General features: G+C 44.4%; 1 protein-coding gene across 2 annotated transcripts in view; it reads right to left on the bottom strand.

Moving 5' to 3' along the window:
• TOM1L1 (target of myb1 like 1 membrane trafficking protein) overlaps nt 1-18,678 on the bottom strand; it is a 572,142-nt gene that overhangs the window by 350,725 nt on the left and 202,739 nt on the right. The gene's annotated exons all lie outside the window — the stretch shown is intronic.

Below are 18,678 nucleotides of genomic sequence, written 5' to 3'. Positions count from 1 at the left end.
TTACTGAACTGGTGTTTAAGTGCTGTACAAATAAACTGAAATGAAACAAAACAAAAATGGGGAAAATACCCAGAAACCTCCCCAAAGCCTACGAAGGAGAATGACGGGGAAAGAAAAGAGAAATAATTATAAATACATAACTAATGTTGGAAAAATCATAGTGCTAATGAAGCCTTTCCGTATTAGGCCTGAGTAAACCAAAGTTATGTTATGCTTGTCCAAACTGTGTTGGAAAGCTTACAGAACTCATTAGACTGAAGGCCGTGTATCTCTAAGTAAGCTATCAGTTTTGTTCAGTTTTGTTTTGGCTCCCCCTCCATGTTGGCTCCCCCGTAGTGTATGCAGCATGTATGCATCCAAAGTATCTAGTAATCTAGTACAAATCCTCACGGTTGTATCTGTTCTTCTTCCCAGAATGACAAATGTATCCTCAACAGCTGTATGTATCTTGTAGCCCCACAATGATATATGATATCCTGCGTGCATCCATATCCATTATAGGTCAGGTCATAGAAACAACAAATGACGTAGACAGGCGTTTTTTTTTGTTACGGCTATAAGGCCAAATAAAAGCCCCATGAGGTGTGTCTCTTCTCTTGTCTCGGGGCCGGCGCAGACACCACCTCAACCCAGGACCTGGTAAGGGTGTCCTGTCTCCCTGTCTCCTCTTGTCCTAACTCCTTGGTCCCAGTGGGCTCGGCAGGCCAGCTGCTTAACTACACTAACTAAATAGTTTTACGAAGAGGAAAAGTAGTGGTTACCTGCACAGTTAAGGTCATATGCTCCAGAGCCTGAGCATAAAACCCCCAGTGAAGTCAATGCAAGTTGCTTGTGTGGAATGCCAGTAGGAGTGGGCCCTATAAATATCAGCTTATCATATGCACCACAGAGCACCACAATCCAGTAAAACTATTTATGTATTCCCCCTTCTGCTTTTGAGAAAGGAAGCATGAGCAAAGCATATGTTTTCAGCACAACTCAAAAGAAACCATCCTCAACTTCTAACAAGGTAGACCACATACAGTACTTCCATCATTAACTTCAGAGTGGTCAGAGATAAGCAGCCTGTATGCCTGACAACACACAAAAGTGACTCTGCTCATTATGAATATGTTGAGCAAAACTTGGATTGTTACACAAACCTCCTCTGAGCATACCAGAACCAGATCTTCTCTAGTGCTTGTTGAGACAAACAAACCCGGCGCTTTGTGATGGCCTTTTAAGCAAAATCAGGCTTGTCATTTTTGAAAACATACCACACTGGCAAGATTGTTTTGTTGTTTTTTTTAAGGGGAAAGCTAGGAAGAAGTGTACTAGGAGTTAAAGATACTTACAAGCTAGAAGAGAGGAGGCTGCAGCTAGCAACAGCAGTCAGTTACAAAATGGCCACTTTAGGCAGCAGCAGCTTAGCTCTGCCAAATTTAAAGGGCTAACTCCAGAAAGGCATGGGCGGGTGGGTGAGTTCTTGCAATTGGGCAACCCTGTGTTGTGGGGGAAAGTATGGACCAGCAAAATCATCTTTGCTGGGCATGTTCCCTAATCATGCGACTACCCAGAACAAACATGAAGAATAGGTATTTTTATTATCTCTCTGAAAATTAATTCTATGGAGAAAATATAAATAACTTTGTGAGGTTTACTGGAGATTTACACTTAGACCATATGTTTAAAAAGTACTCAGTCAGGTCTCCAGATGTATGAGGTATTATCTAAGTTTTTGCATGCACCGTTTGCATAGATTTATTTTCTTCCTTTTTTGCTTTTGTGCAAGTAAAAGCTAATGGCCCCAACCTTGCAAAGACTATACATATGCTCAGCTTTATGCACTTTGGGTAGTTCCCAGCTTTCTGCAGTATGAGCTGACCCACTGAAGTCGCATGGAAAGACTCGTGCATACAGTTAAGCACACGTATGAATCTTTGCAGGATGAGAATCTTAGATGCTTTACGTTGTCCATACAAAAATGTATAGCTAGAGAATTGTGCCCAGACTTGAACAACATGGCCTTCTAAGTCTATTATTGTCACACAATTTAATTAAGATTCCTAGGGTGTTTTTTCTTTATATTTTATTACACTGAGGCACTTGTCTCTTATTTTTATAGCTTGATTTATAAGCCTTATAAAATTATTATTATTTCAAATATGTCTGCAGGCAACATTTTACGCCTGGATTATTACCAATAAAGAATGGCAGTGCTAGAAGAGGACCTTCTCACACAAAAACTCATCTGGCACAACTACTCATTTCTTTATTTAATAAATTAAACTGAGGAGTGAGCAGAATGCTGACAATAATGGGGGGGGGGAGCAGAGCAAGATTTACCACAGAATTCTGCCAATGCACCAGCCTCCTGACTTCAATCCCCCCAATTCAGTATTATCTCCTTTGAACAGAGACTGCCAATCAGAGATGGCGGGAGAATTACAGTTCCATTCGCAACAACTTTTGAGGTTTCAAAATTTGTTTTTGTTCTGCATTGGGGTGAAAATGAAACTTTTTGACTGTCCGAGGAATTGAATTGTGTCCAAATGTCCGTTTTTGGATGATTAAATCAGGTTTTCAGTCACTCTCTCTCTCTCTCTCTGTGACTGGAGAGTGCACCCTGGACCTCAGAATTCTTGCCACCAAAAACTTTGTTTAAAGGGATATGTTTCAACAAAACAGCCCTATCAATGAATAAATGTTTCAAAAATGTTCCAGCCATTTCTACTGCCAATTGTGTCAAATGGTGTGCCCCCAAACTATTTTCATGGGGGGACGTTAGTCAGTGTCTAACTCAGAGCTCAAGCAGCGAAAAGACCACTAGCCTCTTCCTCCTATGTCCTTTTATTTATTTTAATTTAAAATTGACAAAAAAATGTCAGGCCATAAAATCTGAGTAGCATTGAGCTGAGATAATTCCCCAGGAATTTGGCCACCCACCCACCCCCTTCATCCTGTGGGAAGCATACATATATCCCTCTCTAAGACCCTTCTCCAACAGACATCTTTTGCAGTGTGTCTGGAAAGTCACCACATTCAGCCTATTTTGGAACAAGGGAGAAAATAAGATCCAGAGTCCTCACAGAGAATGCCCTGCCTGCAGACCCCTCTCTTTTATAACCACAGGGATCCAGCTCAGGCATTTCTGCTGATCACAGCTGTGGCTGTATGGCCTGCATGGTGGAGGGGCAATCCCTCAGCTAGGTCCAAGGCCATTTGGATGTGTTATTTGAGCCAAGCTGTATAGCTTGTACAGCTTGTATATCTGTACAAAAATTGTGCATCGACACAGTGTGTGTAATTGGCTATATGAATACAGCTGTTTAGAAATTTTTTGACTACAGGTATTTTCATCAGAAAAAAACAGTTTGTCAGAACCAAAACTGTTCACAGGAAAGGGTTGATTTCAATTCCTCTCTCATTTTGGGGGGAAAAAACATGGAAAAAAGGTTTAAAAAATGTCAGAACTTCCAGTTTCCATATTTTCTGAAAGACAAATTCCATTTTTTTGGCTTGAAAAGACTATTTGTTTCAAAATTTGAACTAATCATTGACAAACAAATCAAAACCACAAAAGATTGACATCAAAATGCAGTGTTTCTATTGACCAGAATTGAAAAAAAAATTGGATTGTTGGGTTGCACAATTTTTCGAGATTTTGACTTTTTGTCTTGATTTGAGATGGGGAAAAAAATCTCAATTTTTTTCCTAGTCCAGCAAAACCATTGCCTGCTCAGTGCTACTTGTGAGCCAGATCCTGCACAATCCCAAGCACTTCCTCATGAAGAGATGAGCACCCTCTACACCTCACTGAGTTGAAGATGGTGCTCAGCACCCACAGGAGATGGCTTTCTGAGCAGCCAATTTACTTGTTAATTAAGCAAGACCATAAAACTTAATATAATATAATAAAAAATAGTTCCTATGTAGCCAGCCTTGATTATTCATTTTACAGTTTGCACTCACTGTAAGCCTTCATCAATAGACAGTACCTGAGACCTAATTATAATTATTGTGAGTTATTTGGCATTATAAAATTACATTGATTAAGGAATGACTGAGTTCTGAATATAGCTTTGCATTCGTCTCTGAGAAATGGAGAATTCAATGCAATTACTCCTTGAAGAGCCAACTTTCCATTATGCTTCCGTGGGGCCAGATTCTCACACCTTTACACCCATTGAATAGCAACGTGCTCTTTTGGGCAGCCCCGTTGAAATACACTGGATAATTTGTGGAGTAAGTTGCTAAAGCTACAAAACCAAACCAATCAATCAGACTTAAAACCATAATGGATGTAATCCTCACCCCTCTGAAGTCAATGGTGGTTTTACCATGTTCTTCAGTGGGGCAACGATTTCACCCAGGGTTTTTCCACTTCTTTTAAAGATTCTTTTATAATTTCAGCAAAATGAATCTAGCGATGTTGACACCAAGGGGTAGGTTGACAGCCCACACTTGCCCACGGGTCTTCTATTTCCAGTTTGTTGTCCACTCCAGCCCCTTAGGACGTTAATGGCAACATTTGCATCAACTTTTATGGGAGATGGGGACAGACCAATGAAGTGATAGATTCCAGACTCAGGAGATTCTTTAACGGATCTCCCTTTTATTAGGTTAGGCAACCAGCATTATTACCAATAAACAAACATTTAATTTAAGCAGGCAGCATGGCCTAGTAGACAGAGCCTTGGGCTAGGAGTCGGGAGACTGGAGTTTTCTTCCTGACTACGCCACTGATGTGCAGTGTGACCTTTGGCAAGTAACATTACCTCTCTGGACCTCTATTTCCATCCCACCCTTGATTAACCTATTTACATTATAACTGTTAGCAATAGGGGCTGTCTCTGACTAGGTGTTTGTACCGTGCCTGGATCAAAGGGCTCCAATCTCAGTTGAGGTCTCTAGGTTCTATTTTAATGCAGCTAATAATAAAAATTGATCTTGGTGAAACACTGAGTCTTTTGAAAACAGGAAGCTGCAAGTTCTGGGGTAGTTTCTGTGTTTTTCCCCTTTTTTTACTGTTGAAATCTAATTTCCTGCTTTAATAAAATTTGTTTGGGATGAGTGCGGTTTTCATTATGATTAAGGGCACTCCTCCTTTATGCTTTGTCTGGCAAATGTTATAGAATAGCTGTGTTAGCCAAATGTGACTTGAATCTAGAGGTCATTACCCACTTCTCTAATGGGCCAGCAGGCTTTCAATTAATTAAAGTGGAGAAATCACTGGGGATGACGGCAGGAGAAGGATTTCAATCTTCCAAATGAAGTGCTGAGATAAATTAAATGAACTGCGCCAGTAGCTAGCAAACAGAGGCTATTGTGCTTGGGAGAGCTGGGCAAAAGTTTCGTGGCATGAAATGAATCTCTTCGCCATGTACGTAGCTCGAGAAACATTGCCAATTTCATTAGGGTTCACAAATCTGTCGGCATGGGGCAGAATTTTTGTAATTACTTATGAAATGTCAGTGTAGTTTGGGGCCATTCTCTGGAACATGGCTAACATAGACTCATCTACAGTTTATGTACGGGCATGCATGGACACGCCGGGCAAAGAGAGCATAAATGATGGTGTGAAATAACTGTCTCATCAGCATGATCTTGGGATGATGACAAAGAAATAACTGAGATATGCCAATGATGCCAATAAAACCTTTCTACGTCACCACAATATCAGGCATTCGGAACATAGTTTTCAGAAAAGTTGTCTTAGAAATATTATTGGGACTATTTCTTTTATGTCTCCACCCCTAAACCCCACCTCCTTTAGTACCAGGAATCTAGGTGTATAGGATTTGGAAGGAGAAATAAATTATTATTTGTAGGATTACCAGATAGCAACTGTAAAAGAACGGGATGGGGGTGGGGGTAATAGGCGCCTATATAAGAAAAAGTCCCAAAAACAGGACTGTCCCTTTAAAAATGGGACATCTGGTCACCCTAATTATATGTATTACAGGATCACGGGTCCCCATTGAGGTCAGGGCTCCACTGCTATGAATAGTTTATAATCTAAATAGCCAAAGCAGGAAAAGGGTGGGAATGGAAACAGAGGCATGGCGAGGTACAATGACTTCTCCAAGACCACACAGCTGTCCTGTAGCAATGGTGGAAACAGTCCCCAGGTCCTCTTAATCATACTCCAGTATTCCAACCAATGGGCCATGCTACCTCTGTTAATTTTTTTCTAAACCTCTGACAATTATTTAAAATAACTTTTCCCTACACAAATAATGTCATGATTTTAAGATATGTTATCTTGGGACATTGTAGCGTACGTGCCCTAGATCCCTCTGGAAAATTTGGAATCTTCCTCCTTCCAAGGGTTTGAGGGCCTTGGTTCTTGCTTTGCATTGTCACAAGATAGAAGCCTGCCCCTATTGCAGGACTGACTGCTGGCCGACTTGCATCTCCGGGCATTTTGAGAGTAAATTCCATATTTTAAGAGAAGGAGGGAGAAAATTCATTGCCAAAAAAAAAAAGCCATCTGTTTTAATGGCTCAGAGAGTTTGTAATTCAGAATTGGAAATAATCCTGGTGCTAGATGGATTAGTGGTAAAGTATACAGAAGGTAGTCCCCTCTACACTCATATACACAGTCCTGGACCCTTGAAATTTTACCTCTCCTGGAGGTAATTTCCTACCCTGCAGAGGGAATTTCACTGAATAACACAGCGTCCCTGTTAAGAAAGAATGAAACTCTGTTCCCACTAGGCAGGTGAAAATTTTGACCGCGGGACTGAGATACACAAATAGTTTGCATTTACACAGCACTTTTTATCCCAGGAATGCAAAACAGTAACTAAGTCTCGAACTTGTCTGTGAGGTAGACACATATTTTATATTCCCTTTAGCGCAGGGGTGGGCAAACTACGGCCCGCGGGCCACATCCGGCCCGCGGGACTGTCCTGCCCCCCCCCCCCCTCCTGACCAGGGAGGGAGGGCGGCAGGCACCAGCAAAAAAAGGTGGTGCCTAGGGCAAAAAATAAAATAGGGGGGGCCAGCTGGGGCAGCCAGCTCATCCTGCCGAGCCGCGAGCCGAGGCGGCCCCTCCCCCAGGGCAGGGGCAGGGTCGCGCCCGGCTCTCCAGGGGGAGAGGGAGGCCCCTCCGCCTGGCCCGCCTGCCTGCAGACAGAGGCCGCTCCTCTCCTCGCTTGCGCGCGCGTCCTCGCAGCGCGCAGCAGCAGGGCTGGGGCGGGGCTGGGCCCGCCCACCGCGAGCCGGCGGGCAGGGGGGCGGCGGGCTGCGGGGCGCAGCTGAGCGAGCGCAGCTGAGCTCAGCCGCCCCCGCCGCCCCCCTCTGCCACGCGGGCGGGGCGAGCTCCGCCTCCCTCCCTCGCCGGCTGCCCTGCTGGGCCCGGCCTGGCCGGCGCGCAGCGAGGCGGGGGGGCCAGGGGGCAGGCCGGGGCGGGGGGGGGCGGGGGGGGGAGGGGGGCGGAGGGGGGCGAGGGGGGGCGGGGGGGGGGGGGGAGGGGGGGGCGCGGGGGGGCTGGGGGTGGGGTTCTCAGGCCCCCCCCCCCCCCACCCCCCCCCCCCCCCCCCCCCCAGCCAGCCCCCCCCCCAGCCCCCACCCCCCACACCCATCCCCCCCCCCCCCCCCCCCATCCTCCCCCCAGCCCCCCTCCAGCAGCCCCCCGCCCCCTGGGGGGGGGGGGGGGGGGGGGGGGGGGGGGGGGGGGGAGAGGGGGGGCTACCTGCTACCTGGCCCTCCATACTGTTGTGCAACCCCAATGCCCCAAAGGCCCAAAAAACAAAGCCAGCTTTAGCGGATGAAGAAACGGAGGAACGGAGAGGCAAATAACTTGCCCAAGGTCATATGACAAGTCAATAGTACACCCCAGAATAGAAAACTTGTGTCTTGCCTCCCCGTCTCCTATTTATCATTAGGTCATAAGGCTTCTTATATTTTCAGCTAGACTTGTCTGTCCTAATTGCTTAAAGCCACAGTCTATGCCTGCAAGATTTATGCCTGCATTTTTCCACCCAGCAAATGGATTGTGGTCAGAAGCCTGATTATTTGCAGTTCTGGTTACCTGTATGGGAATCAGGCCATCCAAACGTTATCGTGGGTTGCTATATGACTTGCTATAGGAATTTGGGCAAGTTATTTAACCTCACTGTAGCGTTAGCAAGCACAAACCGATCATTAGAGTTGCAGCTACTCCAGTTTAGGCCTGCAATTGAATTGCCTCCACAAAAGGGAGGTCACCTTTCTGCAACATGCGCCCTTTTATCAGCACTACATATGAAAAAAATTTGATTTTAAAATGAAGAAATGATTTGCATATGTCTAGTGAAATATAATGGCAGAAGTTCATGCTTGTAGCTAAGGGTTTTGCTTATAGGGAATCGGAGTCAAAGAGAAGTGTCCATCAAAGCTAATACAATAGCACTTAGGTGGTAGACCAGCTGAGTGTCCACCTTCATGATCGTGGTTATAACAAAGTAATTTTCCCATTTGACATTACAATCCCCGCAGTTTGGCCTGTGGCACCACCACACTTTTAAACTGAGAACACTTTGAATTAACTAGAAATAATCTATAATTTAGCAGCATTGGGGCTAGCTGGAAAATTATACGTGTCACACACTATTTGAAAGCAATTTCAATAGTTAGCAAGCTGCAGTATCTGTGGATAGCACATTAATCACTCTGTGCTTCTTCTGAGAAAGAATTCTGAGATGGTGTGGTAATGAACTAGCTAGTGCTTATGTGTGTGCCCTTTAGTGTATGGAATCAGGCCTGCTCAACAGTATGTCATATGCCCTTTATGGATGTCAGCTAGTGGAGATTCTCTTTTAGCTCAAATAATGGAACTCTTTGATTTTGGAGAAGGATCTAAGTTTTATATCCATTGCCACTGTGAATCTGCAGATGGCAACATGGTGAAATATTTGAACTCCTATTTTTATAGTACTTTATATCTTCGGTTCTCCTTACCAGCGATGCTGTCTGCTTTCCCGAGAGAGGAGATAGTGGAGGTAGTTCTTGAAAGAGTAAAGTCTACTTAAGATTTCATTGAGGGTGGAAAGGGTCAGGTTCACCCTGGCTGCTTTACACCACTCTGGATGTGTGAAGCATCCATAAATGTGGCTTAATTATCTAGTTTATAGCTGCTTTGCATCACTGACGTAGCACAAAGCAGCTGGAGTGTAGGGGGGAATGGGGCCCATTTTTCTGTGGCTGTTTTTAAACAGTGAGAGCAATTATTTTCATTTCCTCTGTTTTTAAATTGGTCTTTTGCAGTGTACATAGTGCCTGCGATTGATGCTGGGAGAGGCATTGCCAATAAGGGCCAGTGGACGGGGCACTGGCCTGAGAGTCAGGAGAACTGAGTTCTACTGATGGCTTTACCACTGGCCTATTGCTGTACCGTGGCCTATTGCTGTACCGCCTGGGACAGTCACTTCAACTTCTATGCATCTGTTTCCCCTCCCACCCTTTGTCTGTCTTCAAGGAAGAGGCTGTCTCTTTCTGCGCGCACGTACAGCGCCTTGGACAATGCGGACCTGATATTAGTTGGGGACTCTAATACACATAATAATTCTATGAACCTCATGCACAGCGGTGACACAAGACTCCTCACTTTACTCTGCTCCAAGCCTGCCCAGAAAGGCCAAGCTCTGGATAAGAGAATAATTTACACCTCCATTCACTGACCTCGCTGCTGAGAGTGCCAACCAAACTGCGGTACTCTACCCCGGACTTCAGTACAAGATGCTCCCTGATGTACATAGAAGTTTTGCATGTGACATGCAAGTAAAGTCTGGTCTCAGGAGGACAGTCACTGCCAGTTGTAATGCAAGTTTTGTGGTGTGAACACACCCGCTGAAAACTGGCCTGAGAGACACACACCAGAGTGTTCCACACAGATTACAGAACTGCTAGCATACAGTAGCCAACAAGAGTGTGTCCCAGTGCATGGTCCTGGGAGAGAAGAACGAACACACACACATGCACGCTCGGCCATTTATATGGATAACAAGAATATCCAGAGTTATCTAGGGATATTAAATCTTCATGCCTCAGGGCTTAAGCCAATCTTAATTAGAGGTCAGGATGGGACTGAATGAGGGGCACAGATGTTCTGACTTCTAGTTGTTGCAGGATTCTTAACAACCCTTGAGGCATGAGGTACTGGCCTGTCAGAGACAGGATAATTTGACTCGATGGACCCCCTCTGGTCTGAACTAGTCTGGCAATTCTGGTGCATAAAAGGCTGGGACCACAGCTCTGACCCTTCTTTGCGCTCATTGGAGCACTCTATGCCCAAAAGGAATTGGGGTGGAATAGTCCCCAGAGCAGAGAGCCTGGTCCTTATGGGGGGCAAGCAAGGAGCAGGGTATGTACCAGCCTGACAGATTAAACTCCTTAGCAAAACAACTGCATTCCTCCCCTCACCCCACTTCAATGCCTCCTCACTATTCCACACGCATGGACCCAATAGTCTGAGTGAAACTTGTTCAGACAGATATGAGGAATTATTCAGAGCTGATTCCCCATAAGGTTAGAAGGTTGTCAGGTTATGGGGTTATAGGTTTCTAAAAAGTAAGGAGATTAGCTCTATGATCGTGCTTTTCACATTTTTGGCAAACATTTCCTGGCAGATCTATAAGCTGGTGGCCTATGACTTATTAATTCCATCCTGCTGCCTCTGTTGATTTTAAGATTTTATAAATTCTAACTTGAATAATTCTCATGTAGTCACTGTGGAAAATGCTTCCCCCCCTCCCTCCCATCCAGCCTTGGGTTTGAATTAAGGATAACAAACGACAACATAGGGCCATATATCCTGCTTTTATATTTGTACAACCCTCTGACTGACTTCATTGGGAAGTTTACCCATGATAACAGTAGCAGAATGTGGCCCATAATAAAATTATAATAATAATATCAAGCCACAGAAAGCTATTACTCCTAAACCTATAAGTGGCCAATTTTTAAAATGTTGGGGACAAGACTGACCTGAAAAGGAAGCACAATACAGGTAAAAATTATGGACGGGATTTTCAGAAGTGCTCAGCATTGGCCTAAAAGTAACAGCTGAGAATGAGACCAATACTGAAGTCCCACCGTACATGTTCATTGGCACTGAAACTTACAGAGCTAAAAGAGAGCCGAAGAAAATCACTATCTTCCTTCCATGGTCCACGAGCACAGGTTCTCTACTACTATTACCCATCCAGCCTATCAGCGGAGGAAATTTTAGGAGCCCAAGATTTACTCAGCTTTGTAGTTACTGTAAGTCTTTAAATGGACACAAAGGAATGGGAATAGGATTCAGTGGAGCATGTTAATCAAGGTCCTCTGTCCATATCTTAGCCTCCCGCCTACTCCCCATTGTTTCCTGGCAAGATGTGAAGGTTGAGAGCACTTCATATCCTTGGCAACTTCCTTCAGAACAAAAAAAAAATCAGGATTAAGATCCCTGGTTGTTATATTTTGGAAGCTTGGCTGAGTCTTCACATCCCGCACTTGTGGAAATCCTTTCTGCTGGGTTCTTGCTGGCTGGATGACAGGGAATCGAGGAAGACAGAAGGTGAATGGCATCAGGTATACACAGTGCTGGAGGGGTGTCAGCCAAGAATAGAAAACAGAATTTGGTTCAGGGATCTTCTGAGAAATAAGGCTGAAGTGAAACAAATGTTTTTCTGAGCCAAGCTAGAGATGAGGAGCTTAGATTTAAAATTTCTGAGCCTCAGTGAATCTTTTTTTGTGTCAAAATGTGAGACAGGAAAATCCATCAGTAAATGCGATGCTGTCATAAGATTTTTGTAAAGTGTTTCATGCACAGCATTAATTACTGTGTGTACAGCGCTTGGAAAATCTAAAGTGTGAGAGCCATCAGAAAGTAGACATTTTGTCTTCAGTGGGTATGTCTACACTGCAGTTAGACACCTGCGGCTGGCCTGTGTCAGCTGATTTAGGCTTATGGGACTCAGGCTAAGGGTCTGTTTAGTTGCAGTGTAGATGATGGGCTCTGGGACTCTCTCACCTCTCAGGGTCCTAGACTCCAGCCCAAGCCCGAATGTCTACACTGCAGTTAAACAGCCTCTTAGCCCAAGCCCCAAAAATCCAAGTCAGTTGGCATGGGCCAGCTGTGGGGTTTTAACTGCAGTGTAGACATTCCCAGTAGGGCTACCTGTGGGGGAAAGGATTAAAGATGTGAATAAGGGTGACAAGATCGGGCCCTTAGTATTGTATAGCATACATACATTGTCAAGGTAGGAAATACTGGGCCCAGTGTAAAGTGGATGTGAAATGATACCAAATCAGCTTGATAACATTTTACATTCATTTTGCCCTCCTGTAAATGGCTGCATGAAGCACGGGGAGAAATAGTGATTAACTCAGGTGGCTTATTTTGAAATGCTACCCATTGCACTTGTCCTTCCACCACTCATTCCCCTTCATGGTCCAAAATAGCCCAGATCTGTGGAGCTTCACAGCAGGCTGCATGGTCCATGTAGGGTAATGAGATGCACCAGGAGTATTAGCTCACTGTTATGCTTTGATCAAGGTTAAATTGCGTTAGTGAGTGAGGCTGCCTTTGACCTGTGTAAACAGTATGAGTTTCTCAGCAATGGCAGGATACCCAGAGGTTTGGATGTTTGGAGCGAGTGCTCTGTCTCCTGCCCATAGCGGCTCTACCTTTGCAATGGCCTGCCTCGTCCTGTGACTTGGCCCTCCGGCCAGGCCACTGTCGCTGAGATCCCCTTCTGGGGTAGTCCAGGAACGCAAAGCACTGGGCATTAACAAAAATACACTGAATTAGAAGAGGTGGAAGGGAATGATTCCCTCTCAGGATGCACCAGAATCCAGCCCTCCCATCCCTCGGGGAGGGGCCTTCAGGCAGTGGTTATCTGGCACCCTCCTGACTTTCCTCAGGAGTTGAAGGTCTGTTTTCTTCCCTGATCTGCCAACAGGTGAGCTGCTCCGCTCCCCTTTGAAGCTCCTCCTCCAGCCTGTGCACGTCTTGCAGGTGAGGCAGGGTGGAACTGGCTGAACCCGGAGCTGCTCCTTAACCCTTTGTTGTCCAGAGTGGGACTTGTATACCACCCCGTCACAGACGGCAGTACAACACAGGGAGCGAGGCAGATCTCAAGCTAGTTAGGGCATGATAGCGTTAAAGCCACCATCTTTTAATTCAGCCCAGAAGCTAATGGGCAACCAATGAAGACCACAGAGCACAGATGTCATGAGCTTCCAATATGGTGCCCCTAGCACCTGGTAGGCAGCCGCCTTCTGCAGCAGTTCCAACCTACTAATAGAGATATGGTGTGGCCCCATGAAAGGCCACAGTGTAGATGGAAAAATGCTGCCTTGGTGAGAAGCAGCTATTTGCTACTGCTGAGGAAATTATGGTCCAGCTGGACCTTTAAATTCTGAGCACATCCTCAATCATGAGGGCAGACACAATGCAGCCAGAACCTGGGTGGGACTTCTCCCAGCCCACCATCACCCCCTTCTCTGAACTGAGCCTCGGCCAGCTTGCTCTCCTCTATGCCCTGATCTCCACTAAGCACTGGGCCAGGTGCTCGGTCATTTATTGTAATGGTGGAACCTGCCTTATTGACATAATGTGTCTTTCTGGTACAATAGTGTACCTGGGACAACCTTGTGTGTCTATAGGGTGCTGCCATATGGGCCGAAGTCAAAGTCTATCTAGAAAAGGAAATGCATTACAGGAAGTGGCTTTCCACATGTATGGAGATATTTGTGTTCACTGACAAAGCAAGAATTCTCGCTCCTAACCCACACTCCTGATTGCCACAATTGAGGAAAATCCTCACTTACAACCACAGATATTGCTCATCTTATTTTTTTGAATGCTCTCTAAGGGAGTGACGATGGCAGATTTTTTACTCAGGAAAATAGGACGAGCACTGTACAAGAACAATACATGTAAATAAAATATGAGGCCTCCAAAGGAGAGCGTTTGAGGTTTATCTAACCTGAATGCTGAATCAACCTTGAGCCTAACAGCTGGGAGAAAATGCAGCACAGAGGGGGCAGCTGCCATGAGAACAGGGGAAAGGTAATTTGGGGACTCAGTGCCTGACTCTGATCTGAGATACGAAACATGTATCTTTTAGGTTGGTTGGTTGGTTGGTTGCTTGTTTTTTAAGAATCATTTTATGTCTTTGAAGTTTGTTAGCGCGCCAGTGCTGGAATCCCCTTTTAATCCACAGAGCAGGGAGAGTAATACACGATTCCTTACTCTGCCGATGTGCCTTAACCTTGTTCTACAGGAAAGGGAGAAAGTCATTCAATGCTTTGCTGAGGCTGACTACAAAGCAAAGGTACCAAACACAGGGCCAGATCCTTAGCTGGTGTCCATCAGCATAGTGCCACTGACATCCATCAAATTATTTGAATTTACGCCAGCCAAGGAGCTGGTCCACAGTTTCTCACGAGTGGTGATGGTGCTTTTTGTGATATGGACAACTACCCACTAGCAGCAACCCTGAGCCCACCAACTCATTTCACACACATTGCAGGGGGGAATGGACAACGGACCAGGCTCTGCAGTGGAGTCTGTGCTGGCGATTCCTCATACTTGTTTGGAGTCACATTGCCTTCAGTGGATCCCTGTGTGGATCCCTTTGCCAGACTGTGACCTATAACTGGCCTCATTACGTGAACAGCATTTACCTCTATAGTAGGAAATGTAACATATTGGTACAAACATCAGTTATTTAGGTCCTAATCCTACAAAGCACTTGAGGACATAGACAGCTTTGCTCATAGAGGGCCGCACATCGACTTCAATGACATTATTCATGGGAGCAGAATTAAAATTGCTTAAGTGCTTTGCAGGATCAGGGCCCCAGTTTACAAATCATTACTTTGTCCCAAATTGTTTCTTGTGCTGAGATCCAATCAATGCTTGGCATGAACGGGCCGGTCAGAGAGCCATGACCAGTTGCCTGCTTCTGAGGGTTGACCTGCTGTGGCCGTGTCCTTGAAATAAAAATTGGGATATGATTCAATGTGATAGCTCTCATGCTTAAATAGCTTGGCTGAACTGGGACTTAAATTGCTAAATACATCCTCAAGAATTAACTATCCTTCTGTGGCTGGATTAATGTCACAAACATGCTTTATTCTGTCATTCCTGTATTTCATTTATTTTAAGAGTGTGTATTTGTATATATATTCACTCCTAGGCTCATCCAGGATTCAGAAGGTGCAAGAGAAACATCTTTCAGTTTCTAGTTAGTGGGGAGTTAATCCTGTTTACATGCAATCATCAGTAGATAAATGTCCTATTGGATTCATATTCATTTAGCCAAACATTTATCTGCTTATGATAAAATGAAAGCAATTTCTAAATATGAAAAACTGGGGATTTAAGCTAATTCGTTATAAATTATGTCAATTGTAAATGATTGCTAAACCCTGGACATTATTTTTTGTTCAGATTTTGTCCTAATTATCCTGGTCTTTTAGATTTATCTCTGAGAGTTCTCCTTTTCTTTTGTATTCCTTTTTGTTCCAAGACTATAACAGGGTTCACAAGACTATAACAGGGTTCAAAAAAGAACTAGATAAATTAATGGGGGATAGGTCCATCAATGGCTATTAGCCAGGATGGGCAAAGATGGTGTCCCTAGCCTCTGTTTGCCAGAAGCCAGGAATGAGCAACAGGGAATGGAGGGGGGAGGGATAGCTCAGTGGTTTGAGCATTGGCCTGCTAAACCCAGGGTTGTGAGTTCAATCCTTGAGGGGGCCACTTAGGGATCTAGGGCAAAAATTGGTCCTGCTAGTGAAGGCAGGGGCTGGACTCAATGACCTTTCAAGGTCCCTTCCAGTTCTAGGAGATTGGTACATCTCCAATTATTAATTAATTAATCACTTGATGGTTACCTGTTCTATTCAGTCCCTCTGGGGCAACTGGCATTGGCCACTGTCAGAAGACAGGATACTGGGCTAGATGGACCTTTGGACTGATCCAGTATGGCCATTCTTATGTTATAGTTGTAGCCTTCTTCTAGTACACACATACACAAGTAATCTATTCCACCACAGTATCAAGGCATATCTTACTGTGCATTCATACTCTCTGGTTTGTTTTTACTTTGACAGATTAAAACACCTGATATATCATTTGACACAAAGATATTCTGATTCAGGGATTGATTCTGAATCTCTTGTGAGATCAACAAGCCTATTGATTTTAACAAGAACATTGGATACACAAAGAATTCTGAATCTGACTCTGCATTTAAACCAGAGTCAGAAACACAGGAACACAATGTGATGGGGAGGGATCTGACTGTACCAACTTGTGAAGCCTATTTTATACTCTTGAAATATGGTCCTGTGGCAACATTAGTGCAGACTTGCATGGGGGCAGCCGGTCATGCTGCATTCCAGACAGCTTCCCTGCCTGGGGATCTCATTTGACACCTTGTTAAGGACCATCACTGAGAGCCATCAAGGCTACAGTCTGGGACTATTGATTTTGACTCTCAACTACTGACTCACTCTATTGGAAAAAGGGCTTTTTACCTGGGCGGGGGGGAGAGGGGGGGAAGTTAGGGGATGCTGCAAGACCAAGGTGACATGTGCGGGGAAGCATGGTAGATATGGAACTGCACAGTAGCATGCTGTAGAGTCCCAGAGTTTGAAACAGTGACTAGACTCTATCCAGACCCAGCCAGCTTAGAAGCACATGGAGACCAATGACTAGGTCCACTTGCAACAGACTGATGCCTGTACAGTGGGTTGCTGGGCACATTTGTAATATATAGTAATTGTCATAACCAATCAGATCCAAGGTCCATCTGGTGCAGAATCATGTCTCTGTGGCCAGCACCAGATGCTTCAAAGGAAGGTGTAAGAAATCTCCCAGTCATTAGTATTTAGAGATTAGCTTAAACGCTGAAGTATGAATCTGAGCATCTCCTCCACATTTTTTTTTATCATTAACTATTACAACTCTGGATATTCTTGTCTTCCACATAAACATCCAATCAATTTTTGAATTTTGCTAAAATTTTGGGCCTCAGCAATATCCTGTTCCGCAGTTTAACTACACATACAGAGGGGCTTAAAGAGAAAACATGAAGCCAAGCCCCTTTGAACACCAGAAGGTTCATATTTGAATTCTGGGATCACAATGGACTCACAGAGGGATGATTTGTTCCCTATGATTTAGTTGCTTGGATAAAATAGGCACATTTTAAGGACAACCACTGTGACAGAAACTGTAAATTTAGTCTCATATGACAATGGATTTGCTTGTGAGGGGGTTTTAAACCATACAACACCTAGTATTTTAGGAACAATGATCATTTGTAGGCATTCTACCCTGTTTTCCGTTTTCTATAGCAGAACACTGAATGCCTTTGTGGAAATACAGAAAATAAGAGGCTCTGTTTACATCTGTATTCATTTGACTCAGTGCCTGACTGAGAGGAAAGTACAAACCTTGACAATAGTGGCCAGAGAAAATAAATTAGGTAGCAGCAGAGTATATGGCAGGGCATCAGAGAGCGAGAGAGAGAGTAAACCTTTTCCTCCCCCTGAGACATATCTACTATTAAATTAAGACTGTGTTCAAAACATGGCATGTTAACAAATTGCCCATCCTTCAGCACATGCACCAGGTTCGGCCATCATCAGATGTAACAAACCCCAGGGCTAGGGGGCACTAGTAGGCTTCTCAGCAAACTTGACATCTATTCTAATCTATGTAACGTATACAAGGTACTGTTTCCAAGGTAGCCATTTCGTAATGCCATTTACTGCTTGCCTGGCCAGTGATGTGGGCTGTGGGATGTGAAGTGCTTCTCTCTGGTATACTTTGCTGAGAAGGGAATATGGCCATTACTGTGGACTTCTCTTTCAAGAGACGTGACTGATGGAGAACTGGATATAAAGTTTATTAGAGAATATTTGAAAATAAGCCAGGTCTGCACTATAAACTACCATCGGCATAACTACATCACTCAGGGGTGTGAAAAATCCACACCTGTGAGCAATGCAGTTATACTGACCTAACCCCTGGTGTAGGTAGCACTATGTTGACAAGAGAACTTCTCCCGTTGACATAGCTATCACCTCTCACAAAAGTGGTTTAACTCTCCCACTGGCATAGTAGCATCTTCACCAATGCGTTACAGTGCAACTGCAGTGTTTTAAGTGTAGCCCTGCTTAAGCAAGGCAAGGTGTTAGAATTCATTCCTGATTGGCACAAAGTACACACCCACTTACAACAATAAGTGTCTGCAAGTATTCATGTCAGATTGTATGGCAGTCTGTTGTCTCAATGAAATGAAGTTATGGGGCCAAATTCTGCACTGACTTAACACCATGCACCCTTTGCTGAATTGTTCACTTTGTTGTTAGTGGAATTACACACTGGGGGGAAATTCTGAGTCCATTGAAATCAATGGCAAAACTCCCAGTGACTTCAATGCAGCTATGATTTCATCCAAGGGATAAGTCAGTGAAGAATTTGGCCTGACATTTGTCAATTGCTGTAAGTCTTTGTCAAAATAAAAGTCACAATTTAGACTTTTTAAAAATCTAACTAGTAAAGTACTTGTGTATGAAAGTTGATCTCAGTGATTTTTTTCCCCCGTGGATCAGGCCCAGAATGATCCCATTTACACAAAGTCCATTGAAATGAACAGTAGTCTTTCTATGGACTTCAATGGACTTTGGATCAGGTCATCTGTGGGC

Source organism: Mauremys reevesii, linkage group 15 (genome assembly GCF_016161935.1).
Source record: "Mauremys reevesii isolate NIE-2019 linkage group 15, ASM1616193v1, whole genome shotgun sequence".
In the NCBI taxonomy this organism is placed as follows: Eukaryota; Metazoa; Chordata; order Testudines; family Geoemydidae; genus Mauremys; species Mauremys reevesii.
Note: the sequence above shows the minus strand (reverse complement) of the source record. Positions and strands in the feature narration are given on the sequence as shown.